Below are 20,466 nucleotides of genomic sequence, written 5' to 3' on the forward strand. Positions count from 1 at the left end.
GATCCAGTCTCATAAGTGGGTTGGGAAGCAGCCCCGGCAGTTGATGTGGAACACATGCCTTTAATGATTCACACTCTGTGCGGTAGGTCGGTGGTGGCTGCCGAGCCCGCTGCCTCTCCCTCTGTCTAGAATGGGACTCCTGTGTTTTCTTTTCAGTGTTGCTCCTCTCCACACATGGAAACGTAAAGGAAGCTGAGATGTGCTGTTTATGTGCAGTTGTTCCTGTTTAGTGGCGTTTCTTATTCCCCGTCAAAGCTGGACAGGGTTGAATAATCAACTCCTGACACGTTTTTTTTTTTCATCTTGCCACCCTGCTATAAACAGCTTTGGTAACCTTTTCTGTTGTTGTTGTTTAGATTCCCCCGTGTGTGAGAAAAACTGCCTACAAATGTGGATGTGCCCTTTTCTTAGAAACTCAAATTGTGTTCCTCTTTTATTGTCCAACTGTAGTGCTTGCTGTGATTGTAGAGACTCTTCAGCTTTTTCACATTCTGATAAACAAATTTGATTCGTCAGATTTACACAAATCCCGCAAAGCCGGAGAGTTTAACGCTTGAGTAAACTATTTTAAGCTCAGTTGGCATTTAGTGCAGCTGATTTTTTTTTGGTAAGGCATTTGAATAGCAAGGCATTGTGTGGCACCGACTTCCTCACAATCAGCAGAATAGCAGAAGTGTGCCGCGGGCTCAATCGGTTCACGTTTTCTGATGCGAGTCTGTACTTCACCCGCGGTGACGAAAACCGGGCAGTTTGACCAGACAACATTAATCTAATTCCAACAAATGCAGCCAGTCAGTGCCTTTCCCCCGTGCAGCCACTGGTTCACCGTACTGTGTACGTACAGGGGGAATATCTGGGCAGCACAGTCAAACAGCGGTGAAACGTGCCAGCACGTGACAGTGAGTGGCCGCTGTCGGGCCATCCAAGCTCACTTAAATTACTTCCTGTTTTTGCTTCCAACCAGTCCTCTTATACCCCAGCCAACAGCTTTCCATCCGTGCTTCCATCTTTTGTCCTCCCCACCCCCCCCCCCCCTTTTTTTTTTTTTTTTTTTTTTTGTCTCTATCTCTTCCTCTGTCTCACCATCCTGGGTCCCACGCCCCTTTGTGTGGCCTTGTATGACCCTTCCTTCCTCCACTCACTCACACATCTCCCAATCTTCTGCCACACACACTTTTAATGGACATTGCACACGCATGATATAAAGACAAATGTCCCAGACATTAACTGTGAGTGGACAGAAACAAACCTGCTGGCGTCCACAGACCTCAGCATAGACATTGACGTATTTGCTGACCATGCCTGACAAAAAGGCTGCTCTTATGCAGATATTTCACGTAAATGACAAATTGAAGGATATATATTCATCCAATTATTCATTCACTGCCGGCATTGCATCATATTTTTGTCCTGGTTCGGGAGAATGTTTGTGTCTTATTGGAGGTCAGGACACTTTGCTCTTTAGCTCATTAGCAGCGGAGTAATTTAGATTTAGCTGTTTTCCCAAAACAGCTTGAATTAATGCCCACGAGTTTACCAGTCCTGTTTACTGTGTTTTTATGTGGTGGTGCTCCGTTTTTACGATACCCATAATCCACATCATAACAAAGTGCCAATCATAAAGTGTTGCTGTAATGAAACTATGCCTTTGTAATGTTTTATGTACTGTGTTTTGAGAACATTGGTGATAATCTGTTTGGGGGTCATAAATTAAGCTTTTTGTTACAACTTGCTTTGTGAATTTTTTTTTGGTGCTCTGGAACAACAGAGGGAGTGTTTTCAAGTATGGAGTGTGTGTGTGTGTGTGTGTGTGTGTGTGTGTGGTGTGTGTGAGTGCTGAAATTGATGAAGAGACCTCCCTGGAATTGAGTGTGTTGCTACAAAGCACCACCCGATAGTGTATGGAGAAAATCCCAGTCATTCTAGGCAAGAGGGCGTAGCTAACAGTACCGAGTAGTCTGCAGTTCCTCTTTGGGGCGCCTCCTGACAGGAACTTGGCAGCAAGGAAACATAAACAAATTCCCTGTGGTGGGCTGGCAGGCTGGGCGGTGCGGTTCCTCCCCCCCCCCCCCCCCCCCCCCCGTTACCATACATGCACAGCGAAGCGCAGCCTGGCTAATGCTAGCCGGCTCAGCTCAGAACCCACAAGCTGTGAGAAATAGATCTTAAAGGGACAGGTGCCGCTCGCCCTCCTTAAAGGGGCACAGGCCCGCTCCGCATCTGCAGCCTGTTTTCCCTTGTAGTCGTCACAGTTGCATAGGCCAACACATTTGCTTTTCCACTGTATTGTTTTGGACTGACAGTGATGTGTGTTACTCCTGGTGCACTGACCTCGCTGAGAGATCCAACAACAGCGTCCAAACGATGCCTGGGGGAGGGAAACTGCTGCCAGCGGTCCCAAAATGGTTGTTTGTGCTGAGGTAGCAAAAAGCTATTGCAATGATGATGTAATGATGGAGGTCGGGGGAGGCTGGAGGGAGTACAGTTGCTGCAATCCAGTGGGCATGGTGGGGCCCAGCAGTCATAATACACATGCACAACATGTAAAGCAGAGCATACATTCCTGTGCACACATCTTATATATACGTTTGTGTGCACACAGAGACTCGCACGGCTGCTGTTTTCTCTTTCTGTATCTCTTCCCCCCCCCCTTTTTTTCTGTCTCCCTCTGCAAACACAGTGGTGTATTGTGCAGCCTGACCTGGTGCCTGTCCAAAGGCAAAGAGAACCCAGATTGCTGAAACAGAGGGCCCACTACTTACAGGCCGGCCAGCCTGTAGTTGTTATGGCCCGCTGTGGCCTTCCAAACCAACGGGGACTGCTGGCTGAGGCCAGAAACTGTGTGTGTGTGTGTGTGTGTGTGTGTGTGTGTGTGTGTGTGTGTGTGTGTGTGTGTGTGTTCGTGCACATTCTTTTTGATCAGCCACAGAAGGGTTTTTTTGGACAGCGCTTGCAGGAGCCGACATGGCACCTCAGTGCAATTTCATAAGCGCTGGTAAAGGCATTTGCTTGACTTTTAATAGTCGTGCGTCTCCATAACATCATCCAAATGCACTATTTTCAACCGTCCTTTTAGGGCGGTGCTGGAGGAGATGGGCCGAAGAAAAAGAAGGAGGAGACGCTTCTCCTTTAGTTCTCACCGGGAGGATTAAATGCCTCAATGGTTTCATTCGCATGCTTGACTGGCCCATCTCTGTGCACTTTCATGTGATTAACACCTGTATTAATGTGGTGTAGTTACAAAGTATTGTATCTGTCTGTGTGTTGGGGACTTGGTTTTTGATAATAATCTTCGCTTTCTAATAGCTGGAGCATTTTGGGAGAATACAGGTCCTTAAAGGATTTTTTTTTTCCAAGGTGAACTAAACACATTTGTATAACCGAGCTAACGTAAACCTGAAAAATACAGAAGATGGTTGGCTAAAGCTTTAGTTACATTTCACGTGAACTGAGTCCCTTCCCATGAATCCTTTCAGCTGTGCAGTTGCACTGGACCACGAGTAAACCTTTATGCAAAATCATTGCAGATGCCTCAAGGGCATCTAAAACAGGAAGTGTGAAGGGATTATGTCACTGCCAGACATTTTCTGGAAAGTAACAATGCTGTCGCTTTCTCAACTGTGTGTATGTGTGCACGGTATGTGTGTTTATGCAGGAGGGAGAATAGAACAGTCAGTGCTCTCTGTGAACAGCAGAGTGGCGGAGGGGAGGAGTGGAGGACGAGGAGGAGGTGACAGAAAGTCTTAGGATCAAGCTGTTCCAGTGACAGAGCACAGTCCAAGCTGCTCTGGTGACACTGCAGTGCACAGGGAGAGAGACCGTTGAAGAAAGGACGGGGAGTAAAGAAAGGGAAGAAGACGGGCACCAGAAGTGAGCTAGAGCGACTGAAAGAATCCTCCCCGACAGGAAGATTGCAGACGAGGACAGAGGACAGGCAGACTGAGAGAACGAGACAAAGATGAGCTCTCTTGGTGTGGTGGAGGTCTCCTGGGATGCCATTAGCTGGTGTGTGTGTGTGTGTGTGTGTGTGTGTGTGTGTGTGTGTGTGTGTGTGTGTGTGTGTGCTCTCTCCATTTAACTCGGCAAGGCTCATCCTAATGCATGTCCACGTTTGTGCTTTGTCTATGTGTGTCCCAGTACTCATGTGGAGTAAAACCTCCCACCGACGAGGTGAAGAAGACAGCATGGAGGGCCCCAGATGTAGCCTCACCCCCACCCCCCCTCTCCCTCCTCATGTCCCAGTAGGCACATCTCTGTAATGGCCCCCTATCGATCCTGAGGCCTCCTTGTCCACACTCAATGCCCATCGATCGGCATCTCGCAAAGAGTCTCAGAGGGCTGCTACACATCCTGTCGCTGTGGCACGCTTTGTGGATCTTGTGTGCATGTGTGTGTAAAACAGCGCTTGTTTATTATTATTATTATTATTATTATTTTTTTAGATAAGAAGCCCTTGACAAGCATTTGTCTGTCTGTGTGTGTAGGCATGTGTGTGTCCATACCTTTCCGTCAACCTGCCCCGCACTCCAGCAATGTCGCCGGAGACCTTCGGTGAAATTGCCCCACTGCACCATGAAGCGTAGGCCTCGCTCTCATTAAACCATGAACGATTCGGGCCTCCATGTCTAAAACCTTGCAGCATGAAGACATAAACACCCAACATAGAAAGACTCACTCAGAAACTCTGCAGTCTCGAGAGAGGCAAGACAGAAAAAGCACCAAAAAAAAGACTCCCGGGTTCCCATGTTACAGAAAAAAAAAACCTGATTAATCAGTCAAGCCACATGAAAACTTTGCTTGTTATTGTTGCGACTTGATTTATTGAAGACTGGATCTGGGTCAAGCACCCCCCCTCTTCTGTTTCTCTCTCATCTCTTCCTTCTTTTCGACCCTCTCTCTCTCTTTTTTTTTTTTTTTTTCTACCTAAATAAGAGCCAACCCCCCACGTCTCTTCCCTTTGTCTCTCATCTGGTTTTCTGTTTTTGTTAAAGGACAGTTGATTAATGGTGCCACAGACAAAGCCCACAGCCCGGCCTCAGATAGGGCTCCACTCTAGGTAAACCAAAACACGTGTGCTGTGGACAGCCCCTGGAAACCTCTGAGAGAGAGTGGGAAAGACGGATAAAGTGAATAAGAGTAGTCGTCAGTGTTTTATTTTCATCCTTCCTGCACTCAAAGCTGTGCAGCTAAAGGAAAAGGAGCGACGATGAGGGAGTTGTGTATAATACAGTTGAGGGTGTTGCCTGTGAATAACTAAGATTTAGTTACACCGTGCTGGCCTCTGTGTGTTCATTACAGTTATCCTTGTGCTCGGGCTCAGTTTCACCTCTCACGGTTTGAAATTGCGCATATTTACAGATTTTTATGTAGCGAGGAGACATTTCAGCACCCGAGTATTGTTGCTTGCTTGCGTGGCTCCTCGGCAACGACAGTCTTATGGAGGAGAACTGCCTTATTGAATGATAACTAAGCATATTATTCCCGTGACTGCATTGATATTTTTACTGTTAGTTGTCTTTATAATGGCGGGGCTCGACATTGGTGTCATACTTTATCACTACACACTGTTTGTGTGTGTTTGTGTGGCACTGATATGGTCTAATTGGGTGCGCTTGCTGCCTCAGGTAAACACGTCTTCTCTGGAATTATTACCAAGTCAGTATATTGGGTAATAACAGTTACGTGTTCAGTTATGCTGTATGGCACTGACTCACTGAACCATTTTACTGCCTTTCAGTTCAGACCTTTGTACACAGTATAATCCAAAAGACAACATGTGACCTTAAATAAACTGCGGGAGGAGACGTTATGAAAGACGAAATTTCTCCAATAATTTTGCTTTACTCTTTGCTTTAATTCTGGTTTATTTCAACTTTTACACTGTTGGTTGGCTGTTCTGCGCAACTCCCTCAGAGTGCAATGTTGGTGTGACCCGTGGAGCCACACTCTATTTGTGACATTGTGAGTCTGTTGCAGCCATCCACCGCCTCTTACCCTGACAATATGTGCCCGCCAGCTTCCTGTCTTTCCCAGCTCGCGCACAGAAGGATCCCGAAGCTTTTGTCTGGGTCTTGGAGGGATTAGCGGGTGGCATGTGGGCTGCCGGGAGTAGTGGTAGGCTGATCAAGCAGGATTGTTCCGTAGAACCGTGAGAGGGTGCACGTCGGGCTTATTGGGTGTCGAGACGCTCGCAGCTCAACCTGCGACTCCGCTGAATGTCAGAGCAGCGTGTATATTGCAATATTCACCTGCTGCTTGTGGTTTGTACGCATATACTGATGAAGGGCTGATGAAAAAGATGAGGTGGGCGTGTTCCTTTTCCGTGAGACCGCATTTCCTGCAGGTCTCTAGCAGTCCAGGAGTGGAAGTGCATTCTTGAACTTTCTCTCTCTAACTTTGTGTGTGAAATCTGTACTTAACCATAGTACTATAAGTTTCCTTCCTGGTGCCATTTTGAATTCAAGAAAAGGGCAAAATGACAGACAGTGTCGCTCCATTATAAGTAGAAACCAGCTGAGACAGAATGTTTTTTTCCGCTCTTGAAGGTCTTTTTGTGATCACGACTCCACCAGTCATTTAAGTGCAGAATTGACGTTGTCATTGAGTGCAGAGGGCAGAGACGTGTGCAGTGAATCTAAAAATAAACACACAGCCAGGTTTTGTTTTTTTTGTGTGCAGAAAACCGAGCAGTTCTCATGGCAGCGGTGTAGGTGACAGGTCACTTGTTGACACCGTAACCTGCGGTGGGGCCCGAGCAGTGTCGGCCAGCATGCTCATCTGCTCTGATGAGCATGAAGCCAAGTGGCTCATCTTGTCTTTATTAGACTGAGCGTGCCTTAATAATTCATCCACCAGTCTCTCTGGAAGCCAAACCGAAGACTCAGCTGGCCCTGTCTGTCCGTGTTTCTTGTCACCGGACATTTAGGCCTTTCCCCATTTTGGACTGCAAGTTATTTACTCGCTTACGCCCCAACCTCCACTCTGCAATGTGCACCTGCCTGGATGAGCAGATGATGCCACAGAGCCAGAGGCAGAGGGTTTGGGCACGTGTACGTCTTTTTCATCTTTTTTTTTGTCCCCTTTTTTTTCTCTGTCATTAACCTGTGCTGCTACTGCGCTGAGACAATGTGTACTAAGGTACGCCATGTACTCTTCCTCTCTCCCTCCATCCCCAGGGAGTGTCTGTTCTCTTGATATTTTTGTGATTTTTTTTTCTTTTTTTTTCCATTTGCTCTTATTTCTCCCCTCCTCTCTGCTCGACATCTCCTGTTGCAGTACGGTGTCAGATTTATTTATGTATGCACCCCATCCCTTTGATCTCCCCCCCTCTCTGCACTCCTGTGTTGTGTACATTGCATAACCACCCGCTGCGAAGCCTAAAGGTGCACCTCAATTCCCTCTCTCTCTCTCTCTCTCTCCTTTTCCTCTGTCTCTCACACACACTCCTTCCTCCTTTCCTGACACCTTCTCCATCTTCCTCTCGCTTCTTTGGCAGCAATCCAGGTCATCATCCTCCATCTCCTTTCTCCAATTCCAAACCTCAGAAAGTCGGAGCAGTTGGTCTCTTTGCCTCTCCTACCCTCTCTGCGTATTTGTCTTTTTCTTTCCTCCCCTCTCGCTATCGTTGTTCCGCTCCTTTTCCCTCGCTCGTCCTTTTTTTTATTTTCTTTCCCACCACCCCATCCTTTCTCTCCTCTCTCTACTCATCTCCTTCTCCCTGCCTCCTGCTCTCCACTCTCCCAGTGGTCTCATTAGGCGTGAAGGAGGCTGCCTGGAGAGTGTGTGTATGTGTGTTCTCTTAGGCAAAGTCTCACTTGACTGAGCATGCCACTTGTACTAGCGGGGGCCCGGGCTCCATTATTACCACAAAGCTGTCACAAACAGTATATAAAGTAGCCTCTTGTTGCCGAGTTGTGGGTGAACACAGGGCACTCTCTTAACAACAGCAGCTACCACTGCTCTGCCTCGCTCTTACAGAAAGGCTGCTGTTGCTATGCTTGTAGAAGCGAACGTGCATCTGCACAGACATAAAAGCGCAACACAAATGTCAGGAATATATGCACACACATAACCTTTATATCGTTTTGCCAGCACATGCTGCTCCTGACACTTCAAACCACATACCAAACCCATCTGTCTCTTCTCTATCATGACACCCCACCTATGTGGTCCAACCTCTGGGATGTCCTCCTCTGTACTGAGTGAGTGAGTGATTATATGTGTGTGTGTGTGTGTGTGTGTGTGTGTGTCCACCACTGTTTTGCCAGTGTCTGGTTACAGGGATGGGGCCTTGTGCAGGAATGGGCCTCTCTGCTGCCTTGCTGGCAGGCCTGACCTCAGCAGGTCAACGTCCATTACCGCATGAATCCTAAATGTCAAGCACGGCCCCCTGCTACAGCCATTTGTCTTTCTCTGTGGGTCAGTCAGCCTAGATACACATATGCATGCAAACGCACTCACCTGCTCTCACTTGACCGGCCTGATCTGCACTAAGTTCTCCCCACGATATATGGGAGTGGGCTTTGTTTTAATGATTTCCTGATGTGTGGACGTATTTGAAGACACACTTTGCACACTTTACACACTGCGAAGAACACACAAGATGAAAATGGGAATTACTTGCATGAAAACGATTCAAACCGACAGCGACGCAGATTTGCGACAATTGCAGCATTTGTCGAAACAAATGTTGAAATAGATTCACAGCAGCTGATTCCTCAGAGCCCGCTACGGCACTGCTGCCTGCTTTCTACCAACTCTCCAACATCTAACCGTAAACTCCATGAGCTTCTCACTATCCTGATGGCATCGTTGTTCGGCGATGCTGCTCCATATGTTGTCTTTGAAATTGTTGTCTTGGCAGTTTTTGTCCTCTCATGTAACAGAGGGTGTTCAGAGACAAACAATCAACAGACATTTGTTCTTTGTCCGCGCAATGTAACGGTAGATGCCTTTTATTCATGAAAGGCCAGAAAAAAGTCCGAATCGATCTGAAAAACAAAGGCATTTTTTTTTTTTGCCACTAAATATTTGTGTTCTGTGTAACAGTAGTCAGTTAAGAAAACGGTAAATAAAAAACTATATTGATGAGCAAATTAAATGCACAAAGGAAAGAAAACAACCTTCGATGTGTAAAGACTTTAACAGAGGATCTTTCAGGAATACATCTTCCCCAACAAGTTTCAACTTTCTGCTGACTTGACAGCCTGACTAGACAATTTTGTTATTCAACACTTGTTTAATTTGTCAGAGTGCCAAAACTGAGAGAAGCACTTGATGTATTAAGGAGGGAAAAAACCAATCATGTCATTCCTCAATAGCTGATCGATCTATTGACACTTCCATTACAAGGTCACATCGCAAGAGTGATCCACTCATTCATCTTGGAGGTGATTAGGAATGGAAAACATCTTGGAGAACAGAATGCCTCCTCATTTGTTCCCACTCAACCTTACGAGAGTACTCTAAGCAGCAGTCAATGTGGAAAAAGCATTTTTCCTCCCGTCTCCAGTGATGAGCCCTAGAAGAGCCATTATCAGAAAGCACACTGGCCGACTCCATCACTTGTTCCCCACATTACTGAGCAACAGCCATCCATTTTCACTGATAAAGGAGAGACCCTGCATGTGGGACTGCGTGCTATGAAAGCCTCAGTGATTGTACGCACGCACGCGCGCATGCACATGCATAAACATACGACTTGTTTACAGGAAGCTGTCAGCCATGTGTCCTTATGATAAATAAACAGCGAAGCATCCCCTTTTTAATGATGGCATGTACAGGCCTGCACGCCGCATATTGACGGAAAGATTGAAAGCGTTCTCAAGGGCCTTTCCGACGTGACATATGGCTCTCACTCTGTATTTTTTTTTTTTTTTTTTTTTCCTTCTTCTTCCTCTGCCTTTCAATTTTAGCCCCCACCGCTCATCCCCTCCCCTCTCATCTCTCCTCGTAGCCGCCTCAGACACTGGCTCGTTCAGAGGTTCGAAGACGTAAGAGTGGCCAAACTCATTTATCAAGAGGGGAAGGGAAAACATCACGAGTATGAATGAAAAGAGCGTGATAATAAATGGGAAAAAAAATGGCACAACAATGAAAAAATGTGGACTTCCAGATAGCACAGGACATCCACGAAGTGTAGCACCAGTAGAGAACAGGTTGTTTTTGAGTTTCCGCAGACCCGAGGTGGAGCGGCTCTTCGCCCGCTGTAGCCGTTGCACCTCGGCGTTCCACGACAGCAATGCCACCTGCGTCAGCAGCCTGCCCGCGTCGCGCGGAGGATAAAGCCCTCCTGGCTTTGATAAATGTTTCATTGTTTATGCTGTTTCTGTCTCAGTTTCCCTCTCCGCCTCTCCGCCCTACATGCGCTCTGGTGAGTGCTTTTCAGACAGCGGCGAGCTGTTTTTTTCCTTCTTTTTTTTTTCTTTTCTTTTTTTTTTACAAAGTGTTGTTTCAGTGTTAGTCAAGCGTTTGATATCTGTCTCGATTGTTGTTCATCTGCCTCCCTGGACCGAGATCACACGCAGCATTTATTAATCTGCAGGTTCAGACTTGCAGCGAAGGGACTGCCACCAGCAGGTCCTCCACACGCCTTTATCTTTTTTTTATTTTTTTAAATTTTTTTATGGTTTCTACTTAAAAACTATACTCTGGCCCCCTTCCTTTTCTTTTTTTTTTTTTTTACTATTAGCAATTGACCTACTTTATGAATCTAAACTTAGCTGCACTCAACCCAAGGCAAAGGAGTGAGTTGATCATTGTGCTTGTGTGGGGTGTGAGGGGTTGTGAGGAGGAGAGGGAGGGAGAGGGGTGGGTTAACACAGTTAATTGATGCATGCCGGTGTCACTGTGTTGATTACTCACCTTTTTACCTTGTTGGCTTTTTTTAACTTGCTGTTTAAACCCATTATCTGATTAGTTGTATGTGTGGCGGGATCAAGGAGCAATTTTGTGTGTGTGTGTGTGTGTGTGTGTGTGTGTGTGTGTGTGTGTGTGTGTGTGTGTGTGTGTGTGTGTGTGAGAGAGAGTCCTAGTTGCCTCGCAAAGATGAAGAGCTCTCTCTTTACCTGAAGGGGATGGGGTTTGACAGGACTGTAGCGCCCCCACCCACCCTCCATCCTTCTATCGGAGCCCCCCTCCTCCTCACCCATCATCCCCCCACTGCTGATAAATGTGTTTTTCTTAACGGAAGGAGGTGGTCGGTTTAGAGGAGTCTCTTTTAATGTAGCTTTTTTCCCCCTGTGTGTGTGTGTGTGTGTGTGTGTGTGTGTGTGTGTGTGTGTGTGTGTGTGTGTGTGTGCGCGCGCGCGCGCGTGCGTATGTGCACGTGCGCGCGTATGTGCACGTGCGCGTGTGTGCGGCTTGCTAATGCAGTGCAGGGCCATGCAGCGGGGCTACAGGCAGGCAGACTCGGAGGCAGGCCCGCAACCTCGACCTCAGCATCATTTGTTTGGACGAGGGCCGTCAGCGGCTGTCACGCGGCCCATGATGAAGTGTCAGTCGGTAATTGTCCCCGCGAAGCATCCACATCTCAGGGGGGTTGATGGTGGAGGGAGGGAGGATGGGGGAGGCAGGGGGCTGACAGAGAGAGAAATGACTCCCTGGGCTCCTCCTATTCTCCCTCTCTTTCCTTTTCACTCCCCCCCTTTCTCTGGAGTTTTTCCTCTCCCCTCCACCTACAGCTGCACCTCATGTGAAGGTCTGCTGTGTGCCTGGCTCTGACCAGCGGTACCCACCGAGCTTCAGCTGGGCCTCAGCGGCGACATAATGTGTGCATACTGAGCGTGAAGTCAAGGCAACTAGAGCAGGACGTTTTGCCCCTACTTTTGTGGATGCACATTATCTAGAATATTTTAAAACTCCTCCTCAACCACTCCTCCTCTCTGGGTACTCCATTTGTTCCATCTCAAGCTCCCCACATCCCAGTTAGCCTTCTACTTACGATGGGCAATTTTATTGTGGTGAGAGTCCTATTGAAGCCTCAGTGGCTGCCTGTGTTTCCCTGATCATCTTCAAAATACATATATATATATTTTCCAGCCTTGGTTGTTTTTGTAATTAGATTTAGAGTGGGGCTCATATTGATCGAACAATGTCTCTATGTAATGAAAAGCTTTTACAGGACGCACAGCAGCTATTTATAGCGCGATCCATAATACGTCGCCATACGTCGGAGGGGGTGGGGGGTGGGGGTGGCTCATCGTCCAGGTTCCTGGGCTTAAATTGCCAGTGGAGGTTTGCAGTCGGAGCCCAATATGAGTGCTCTGTGATAGACGAGCGGGGGATCGAGTAGACAGATAAGAAGAGGAGAAGAGAGAGGTGGAGAGGAAGGAGATATTAAAGAACAGAAAGGATGAAGGGGGAAAGAGGAGAAGGAGAGGGTACGACGTGGAGAAGAAGAATAGAAGATGAATACTGAAAGGAGGGCAGGGCAAGAAATGGAAATGGAAATGGGGGGAAGAGATGAGGAGAGGCGAGGATATGGAGGAAACCACCTTGAGACATGAGCCCTATATTTCCCCTCCCTTCATTCCTTCGTAGGACTCCCCACCACCGCCACCATCCTCATCGTCACTACCTCTGTGATGGTGAAAATTGTAATGCATGGTAGGTCGTTGATGGGTTTCTTATGGAGGAACGAGGGGGAGGTGAGGAAGGAAGGATAACGTGAAGAAATAAGGAATAAATATGTGAAGGGAGGCAGGAGAGAAAGAGGGCAAAAATATACATGTAAAATAACAGACCGGAATAGACAGACTTTTTGTGCGTGCGTGCGTGCGTGTGTGTGTGTGTGTGTGTGTGTGTGTGTGTGTGCGCGTGTGCGTGTGCGTGTGCGGCTTCCTATGACACCCCGAGGACAGCAGGTGAATTAGGAGGAGGCAGATGGGAGGCATCGCAGTCCCTCGTCCCTGTGTCTGTCTGTCTGTCTGTCTGTCTGTCTGTCCGTCCGACTGGCTGCCGGCTGCAGGTGGAACCCAGTCTGCCACTCCTGCTGTCTAAATGAGGATCGCCTCTCCTCACACACACACACACACACACACACACACACACACACACACACATATGCACAACCTCTCTCTTTCTTTCTCTTTAATGGGGCACTGGCCTGGGGCGCTGAACCAGCTCCCTCTGGAGCGACACACATGCAGCATGCACACACACTGATCGCGCATTACAGACACTCCTGGATGCCCTTGCACACGGTGCGATGCGCGCACACGCTCGAAAGGGAGAAGCAGGGAAAACCACAGCGCGCCCCCCCCTTACCCCCCAAATGATGCCCCGGTCTGTGAGATGATGAATCTGCTTGGTGATTAGTTAGTAGAGGAGGGAGGCACACTGCTTAGACCCTCTAATGGGCCATAATTTGGAAGATAACTGTATTGTCCTATCTCTCTTGACATTTAAATCTAATCAGACCCTGCTGGTTAGCACTGTGGTCCAAGACAAGGGAGCCTGGGAGGGATAAAAGGCTGCTAGCGGAGAGGGATTGGTCTATAGTGGGGTATTCATCCCTACAGGCCCAGGCCAAGCAATTAGAGAACAAGGCCCAGGCACACACACTATTTCATGTATTCCTTTATTTATATATTTATGTATTTATTAGGATAGCACAACAGATGCACACAAAGTCACTTCCCCTTCCGTACACATGTGCCTACATACGCATAAGCATCACGAGGGAGCCACTCCAAGGCCTCTTTTCTGCTGCTTGTTAGCACAGATGAGATGCTCAGTTTGAGTAACACTTCTCTTTCATCCTCTTCATTAACGGAGGAAAGCCACTGCAGCAGCCGCAGCCCATGAAAGGAGGGCATGAATTAGAATCCACTTATTCCATAGACTGCCACTAATTCCACACAATGGCGGTTAATGGTGGGGAGTAATAGGAAAAGGGTGTTTCTAAGTGTTTCTCTGGATGGTGCACGGCGCGCTGCTAGCAGCTGTTTCCGCACGACGACCCAACCGGGCCGCTCAAAAGAGTCTGAACGAAGTCCAGCGGCAGCGTCGGAGGGCCCAGCAGTTCGATAGAGCTCACGAGCAATAAATGCGCGTAGACGAGCCAATTTCCTCTGGCGAAGCGTCCTGCCGAGCGGAGGAGCTGGGCCTCAGTCAATGAGAACCACCTGGTGCTGAGGGAAGTGATTAGGGTTGGCACCACTGTGAGCGAAGAGTTGTTTTGTTAAGGAGGGTTGCGAGGAGGAGGGGAGGGGGAGGAGCGGGGAGGGGGGGGAGGGGAGGGAGCTCACCCCCGTTTAGTTTGCTGGAGAAATATTGACGTTAGGGTTTCTGTGTCAGCGCGAGATCTGAGGCACAGTGTTGTTTTGTTGGTGCTCAATTAGAGGGAATTATTTTGGTCACAGCATGTGTTTTAAGTTTTGACACTGGTGTCGCCCGCCGAGTCGGTCGGAGCGTGGGACATGCCCGCAACAGTGGGGCGCACGGACTTCCACGCATACCGACTTTGAAGTCCAAATAGTTGAGCGAGTGGCTGACCGTGGAGGAGATGTCTGCGTTGATGGGAGTTTTATTGCAACCTCAAAAATGTGTCTGTAAACACACAAGAGAACGGTGGTGATATCTGCAGGGGAAGAGGTTGAGTTGCAGCACGGGCCCACCCACACTCCAACCTCCTCGGATGAAAGACCAATGGAATGGCATTCACAGTGCTTTGTTACGGCATGTCACTGTGACATCGAACAAAGACAATTACCATTACCATGGTCATCTTGAATGTGTTAGCTTAGCCGCATAAGCTCATTTAAGCTCATCATACTCAAACGTTGATGAGGAAACGTAGGAACACCGCGACATTCCTGCAACAAAGTCAGACGGGTTCGAGGAACATGGCAAAAAACTGCAACTGCAAATCACCTGAAAGCCTGTGTTCCTCGTCTCGTCTGACTTTCGTTCAAACTTTGTTTCGAGCTCAAGGAGTCAGAGAGCATGCTCTCCTTTCCAGTGATATCGAGATTAAAGTTCAGAACAGAATAAATACACCGTAGAAAACCAAAACGTGCTCCAAAACAACACATTTAACATCGGTTCCATTTAAGGCCAGAGTCCTTTGCGAGCAGCGTAGAAGCTCCCGGGATTAGCACGCAGGAATTCGAGCATCAACCAATTACTATGTAAATGAGTGTTGGACCAATTAAATAAGGAATTGATATAAATGGCAAGTTGCCAGTGAGGATTTTATGAATAAATAGAAATAATTGTTCATCTCGTCGTACTGTTTGAGATGAACACCGAACCTTTTGGGACAAGATGCCACGATGAGTGGAATAGCTGTTGCCGGCAATGGAGCTTATGGCGTGAGAGTGTTGAAATTAGTCGAAGTGTTCAAGAGTAAAGCAGAGGCGTGTCCATAGATAACATCATCATAATCCAAAACAGACAAGACAAAAGCCTCAATTATCTGTTTCCTACTGAATGTTGGAAAGTTTTCTTTATTCTGTACAAAGATCGTTTTTTTTTGTCAAAATCTGCTGAAAAACGACGCTTCCGATCCAGCCAAATACCAATCGTAAAATTGAATATTGTCTTTTGAACCAGATCAAATGTAAAGTGAACGGACTTGATCATTGAGTTCCGTTAATTGTGTGAATCTGTTTTTGTCAATATTGAAATTCTTTCTGATCCAAAAAATGTTGCTGCTGTGAAAGCAGGAGCGATTTCAGACTTGTCTGATGAATAGTTTTATCATCATTATCTTCAAGATATTTATACTCCGTGACCCTCTCAATATTGTACCCAGTTAAAGTGTCAATAAAAAAAAAAAAATATATCATATTTCAGTTTGTTGAAGGCTTGTTGTAGGATTTCTGTGGCTGATGTGTGCAATATTAGAAAAGCAACACAGAACTGTATCATCTGCATAAAATAACTGAAACGTCCTTTTTGTGATGTGGCCGCTTTCGCCGCTTTCGGCAATTAACTTGGTGATTACTATGTAATTATTAGCAGCAGAAATAAGTACCAGAGCTATATAACATCCGAGTTGTGGAAAAAAAACCTAAAATAATCCTTTAAATAAAAAAAAACAATACGGAATTATAACGGTCTTCGTGGAGCCGCTGCAGCAGTCTTCACAAGACTCCTTCACTTTGATGTTTGTTTAATTTATTTGACCTTTTAAATTTATTAGACATGTTGGATCCTTCTCTGAGTTCAGTATTCGCTCGTAGAGAAGCGTGTGTGTGTGTGTGCGTGTGCGTGTGTGTGTGCGCGCACGTGCACGTGTGCGTGCGTGCCTTCCAACAGGGGTTATCACGGTTGAGGGAATGTTGGCTTGCGGACAGTAGCTCTGATCACATTTGATGATGGAAATACATACCAGTGAGGATTGTGTGTGTGTTTATGTTGTGTATGTGCGTATATGTGTTGTGTATGTGTGTATATGTGTAGGTGATGATAGTCCTGCTTGTGTCTGTGGCCGGCTTTAATCTCTTTCTGCCGAGTCTTCGGCTCTTCTTCCACCACATTCACAGCCTCAATCTTCTTTCCTTGTTTTTGCGCCTCATTCCCTTTTTTTTTTTTTTTTTGCTTCGACGTGTTTTTTTTTCTTGTCATTTGCCATTTCCTTTTGGAGATCTACGTATTGTCCATTTGCCCTAATTTCCTCATTGTGGCCTGTCGTGCTCTCCTCCTCCTCGCCACTGCCCAGTGCCCTCATTGTTCCATCTTTGAAACTCTCTTCATCTCTTCGTAGTCTGATTCTTGGCATTTAGGCCTCTAATTGAGCTGGCGTCACTCGAGCACTTCATGAACAACAGAGAATCCCGTCGTTGTTTTTTTGTGCCTTGTGTTCAGAGGGAGCTGTCTGTGAGTGTGAAAGAGAGTTTGAGAAAGAGGAAAATATAAAATTTAGATTTTTTTTTTTTTTTTTTTTTTTAAGTCTGTGAATGTTCATGGCATGTTCATTTGCATTCTGCTGGTGTGTGCGCCCACTTTACAACTGCAGCTTTTAATCCCCGGCTTTCCTTCGTGTAGGTCTGTGAGCTGAATGTATAAATTGAATGTTTTTACCAAAATATTGACCATTAGAATCACTGCCCCTAAAAATCATTAAAACAGAAAGTCTGTGGCTTTTAGCTTGTACAATAAAGGGAATTCCAAGACATCACCTCAAGTTCGTGCACACTGTTGCAGGGATATTTGCAATTTTCGGATGTTTTATGACTGGAAAACTCGGTGGATGAACGAGGGAAAAATAGATGGTTGCAGCCGTGAATGCTTGATTTTCTGTTTTCTGAGTGTCTGATATGAAGCAACCATGAGTCATCTTATAGTCAGCTAACACAGTTTGTTTGAACAGTGGAAGTCATGTGTTTAACATTTTCTCTTTTGAATATACAAAAGAGGAACTGGGCCATTAGCACAAAAAGTGGTGCCCACGATGCCTGAACAGACACAAAACAGCTAAAATACTACTCATTTAATTCTTTATTAACACTGATCCGCTGCTTCAGCTAATAGTTGATGTCTTTTCAGGACTTATTTTGATAATGTTGCTCAGAGTGTATCACCATGAAAGCATCAGCCTTGACTATAACATCATTTATGGTTATAAAATTGAGCCTGACCACCACAGCTTCAGCCTACCCTGAAGAACTACCCTTCCTGATCTCCTCCTCCTCCTCCTCCTCCTCCTCCTCTTCTTCCTCTCAGCTGAACACTATACTCCCCTACCCCCATTCCCAATAAGTGAAATGAAGCAATGGGCTATTCCTTTCCCAAAATGTGTTTGACAGCTACTTTCAGCTCTCCACTAACAAATCCCAGCACACACTTGCGCACGCACACACATGCACACACACACACATACACACACACACACACACACACACACACACACACACACACACACACACACACACACACACACACACACACACATAAGCATTGAATACCTCTGAACAGCCAAATCCCGGGCTGGAGCTCCAGTGTGCTGCAGAAGTAACTGATCAATCAGGGTGAGCATATGTGGTCTCTTTTTTTGATGCAGCACGTAGCTCTAATCTTCACCTTTTTGCTTTCTACCTGCAAGGCCCTGGAGCCGTGTGTGTGTGTGTGTGTGTGTGTGTGTGTGTGTGTGTGCGCGTGAGAGAAAGAGACAGAGTAGAGATGGAGTGAGGCTGCTGTGCTTGGAACTCCCTATCTTTCAGTGAGTTTTCTTTTTCAGGTGAGAGGTAGATGAGGAAAGAAAGTGTGTGTGAGGGAGAGAGAAAGATGGAGAGGGAGAAATGTTCTGAGTTCTCGAGTTGCAGACTGAAAGAGGAGCCACTGCAGGATGCCCTACAGGCAACTAACACGGCTAACACACACACACACTCACACTCAGAAAAGAAACTGAAATATGAAACAGTGGCAGCACACATCAGCACATACAGTACAAGATAGAGAGCCCACATTCATACACACACGGACATGTACATCGAACTCTGTGTGTGTTGTGTGTGTGTGTGTGTGTGTGTGTGTGTGTGTGTGTGCATGTGCGTGCGTGCGTGTGTGTGTGTGTGTGTGCGCGTGTGTGTGTGTGTGTGTATGTGTGTGTGTACATGTCTTTGTTCTGTCTGGCTGTCCTCTTGGCACGTAAATCATAATGGATCTCATTATCCAGCTGGGTCGGCTTGGTGGGGCCTGTCTGGCAGGAGATGATAGCTGGATGGCTGAGGGGCTGCCATAACACACACACACACACACACACACACACACACACACACACACACACACACACACACACACACACAGCTTTAACCATATATGCATGTTATTGAGCTTGCATAGCTGCTGTAGGAGCGTATACGTTTCATTTTCACTCACATAACATCAACAGAAGGACAGACAGATACATACACATTGCACATGCACACACACATTGCACATGCACACACACACACACACACACACACACACACACACACACACACACACACACACTCGCTCGCTCGCATTTGCAGCCCATCCAGACACAATGGACATTAGTGGCTCAGCTTGCCGTCAGACGGAAGGCGAAGTGATGCAGAGCAGAGGGAGGGACGGATGAAAAATGGAACTTATCCTCTTCCTCCCTCTCTCTTGTCATCTCCCTCCTCCTCCTCCCTCCTTCCCTTTCTTTCTTTCTTTCTTTCTTTCTTTCTTTCTTTCTTTCTTTCTTTCTTTCTTTCTTTCTTTCTGTCTGTCTGTCTGTCTGTCTGTCTGTCTGTCTGTCTTTACGGCCGTCTGTCTCCCTGCTTATATCCTATCTGTCACTTGTTTGGAGGACACAGCAGATGTTGGTTTGTCCCTGGAGGTGAGCGGCGCTCGTGCTGCCATCTTTTTCCTCCTTATCACAACACAGTCTCCCACGCAGGACGCAAAACAAGTCATGAATCTCGTTCGCAGGCCGCGCACAAGACGATGGCTGCGAGTTGAAAGGAGAAGAAAAAAAAAATCTGCTGTGTCCCAGTAAATCATTGCGTCTCGTACACAAACACATACACCCGCCGCAGCCATTTGGTATCCGAGCAGTGCTGGCTCTTACACTGTGAATACAGGCGGAGCAGTTGGTTGCTCGTAACGCGGTTAGGGCCTACACCATTTGTCTGGACATGACCATTACCCAAGCCAATTACTGGCTGGTGTACAGGCGACTCGCCAACAACCTAATGTTTTCCCGTCATGCCTGCCACCCCCCCGAAACCCCTCCCTTCACAAACACACACACACACACACACACACACACACACACACACACACACACACACAAGCAAGCAGAAGGAGGGGAGTGAAGTGTGTGTGTGTGTGGGGGGGGGGGGGGGGGGGGATGGAGAGGAAGGATGGAGGGCCCGGGGCAAAACCCCCACCCCATCTGACTTGACTGACTGATACAGCTAATAAACTTTCATTTAAGCTAATGTTCCTCTTTTTTCTTTTTTTTTTTCCCCCCCTTCCCTCTCTTCCTCTCTCTCCTTCCTCAGCTTCCTCTCCTTGCTGTGTTCATTTCCACTCACCTCCTCCCTTCATCTGTCTCACTATGTTTTTTTTTCTGTCCGTGCGCCAGAAGAAGAACCCGTCCGAGCAATCGATGCAGGCAGTCCACCAGCCGGAAGCCCAGTCGACCGAACGGCCCACCACTCAATCAGTCTGACCGGCAGCACGCAGGGCTGCTGGCAACCGACCGAGGTAGACACTCTCTCTCTCTCTATACAGCAGTAGATCCTGAGCTGAACTCACTTTATGAATCACAGACACACACCCGGCAACAGCAGTAAATGTCACCGTTTTATGTATCAAAATAAAGCCAACTGACTCAACAACAGTACATCACCGATTCAAACTGCCCTCTAAAGGGGTGCAGACAAGTGTTTTGGAAGGAGTTTCCTTCCTACGGACAGCCCGTGTATCTTATTTATCTAATTTAACTTCCAAACAAAGAAACTGCTTTGTTTTCTCTTGTATTTACGGCAGGTGAAAGGGCTTTGC

At 47.0% G+C, this 20,466-nt stretch overlaps 1 long non-coding RNA gene across 1 annotated transcript in view; it reads left to right on the top strand.

Annotated features, from left to right (window-relative positions):
* Positions 1–20,466, top strand: part of LOC138202130 (uncharacterized) — a 64,304-nt gene that overhangs the window by 19,174 nt on the left and 24,664 nt on the right. Inside the window, exon 3 of the long non-coding RNA XR_011178629.1 lies at positions 20,045–20,166. This is a non-coding gene — a long non-coding RNA (uncharacterized lncRNA). The remainder of the gene's footprint in view (positions 1–20,044; positions 20,167–20,466) is intronic.

The sequence above is a fragment of the Embiotoca jacksoni genome, unplaced genomic scaffold (assembly GCF_022577435.1).
Source record: "Embiotoca jacksoni isolate LCO1_2020_lvr unplaced genomic scaffold, fEmbJac1.0.p SCAF_20, whole genome shotgun sequence".
Lineage (NCBI taxonomy): Eukaryota > Metazoa > Chordata > Actinopteri > Embiotocidae > Embiotoca > Embiotoca jacksoni.